The sequence below is a fragment of the Octodon degus genome, unplaced genomic scaffold, assembly GCF_000260255.1.
Source record: "Octodon degus isolate 3935 unplaced genomic scaffold, OctDeg1.0 scaffold00007, whole genome shotgun sequence".
NCBI classification, from domain to species: domain Eukaryota; kingdom Metazoa; phylum Chordata; class Mammalia; order Rodentia; family Octodontidae; genus Octodon; species Octodon degus.
Genome location: NW_004524583.1, coordinates 16,248,677 through 16,250,597, shown reverse-complemented (window position 1 = coordinate 16,250,597; position 1,921 = coordinate 16,248,677). Strand labels below are relative to the sequence as shown.

General features: G+C 44.2%; 1 pseudogene; it reads left to right on the top strand.

Moving 5' to 3' along the window:
• Positions 1 to 511: 511 nt before the first annotated feature.
• Positions 512 to 1,902, top strand: LOC105743864 (annotated as a pseudogene).
• The last annotated feature ends 19 nt before the right edge of the window (positions 1,903 to 1,921 follow it).

Here is a 1,921-nt window from a genome sequence, read left to right as displayed (position 1 = left end):
AAAAGGAAACCAGAGAATTTTAAGATTGGTCAGGATTTCAAAGAGTCTGTAAGATAGCAGGGTTATGGTTTCCAGACTGAAGACTCCTGAGTAAGCAATAAGCAGACAGTTTATCCATCCAGAGGTAAAAAGACCTTTTACTCTGAATGCACAAATCCCAGGCTTAATCATTAGTGTCCTCCCCTTAACACAGCACAAAATTGTATCCTCAAATCCCATACAAGAATCCTTGTCCTTTCAACAGTGGGCAGAGATCTATGTTGCACACTGCACACTATAGGGTGATTTTTACAAATATTTACCTCTATATCCCAATGCTAATGTAGCCAGGGACAGTACTAAACAAATATATAGAAATAAACAGTAGCCTAGACTTAACCTACAGGCCTTAGTTTACTGTCTCCTGCCACACATCACACCCATTGTGCAAAGAAAGATTCATGGCTTTTTCGCAATGGGTTTGCTGTGAGAGCACAGGTGTAGTGAAAACCACCACTGAATCAAAGCCAACATGGGAAAGGAAAAGACTCACATTAATATCATCGTCATTGGACACATGGACTCTGGCAAGTCCACCACCACCGGCCATCTGATCTACAAATGCAGTGGCATCAACAAAAGAACCATTGAAAAATTTGAGAAGAAGGCTGCTGAGATAGGCAAGGATTCCTTCAAGTATGCCTGGGTCTTGGACAAGCTGAAAGCCGAGCGTGAGCGTGGTATCACCACTGACATCTCCCCGTGGAAATTTCAGACCGGCATGTATTATGTGACCATCATTGATGCCCCTGGACACAGAGATTTCATCAAAAACATGATTACAGGTACACCACAGGCTGACTGTACTGTCTTGATTGTTGCTGCTGGTGTTGGTGAATTTGAAGCTGGTATCTCCAAGCACGGGCAGACCCATGCCCTTCTGGCTTACACACTGGGTGTGAAACAACTAATTATTGGTGTTAATAAAATTAATTCCATGGAGCTACCCTACAGCCAGAAGAGATCCAAGGAAATTGTTAAGAAAGTCAGCACCAACATTAAGATAATTGGCTACAACCCTGACACTAGCTTTTGTGCCAATTTCTGGTTGGAATGGTGACAACATGCTTAAGCCAAGTGCTAATATGCCTTGGTTCAAAGGATGGAAGGTCACTTGTAAAGATGGTAATGCCCGTGTAACCACACTGCTTGAAGCTTTAAATTGCATCCTTCCACCCATTCACCCAACTGACAAGTCTTTGGAGCTGCCCCTCTAGGATGTCTACAAAATTAGTGGTATTGGTATTGTTCCTGTAGGCCAAGTGGAGACTGGTATTCTCAAACCCAGTATGGTGGTCACCTTTGCTCCAGTCAACCTCACAACTGAAGCAAGTCTGTTGAAATGCACCATGAAGTTTTGAGTGAAGCTCTTCCTGGAGACAATGTGGGCTTCAACGTGAAGAATGTGTCTGTCAAAGATGTCCAGCATGGCAGTGTTGCTGGTGACAGCAAAAATGACCCACCACCAATGGAAGCAGGTGGTTTCATCACTCAGGTGATCATCCTGAACCATCCTGGCCAGATCAGTGCTGGCTATGCCCCTGTCTTGGATTGTCACACATTTCTTGCAAGCTCATGTTTTTTGCAAGTTTGCTGAGCTGAAGGAAAATATTGATCACCGGTCTGGTAAGAAGCTGGAAGATGGGCCCAAGTTTTTGAAATCTGGTGATGCTGCTATTATTGACATGGTTCCAGGCAAGCCCATGTGTATCAAGAGTTTCTCTGACTATCCACCTGGGTTGTTTCACTGTTCACAATATGAGACAGATAGTTGCTGTGGGTGTCATCAAAGCTGTGGACCAGAAGGCTGCTGGAGCTGGCAAGGTCACCAAGTCTTCCCAGAAAGCTCAGAAGGCTAAATGAATATTATCCCTGACACCTG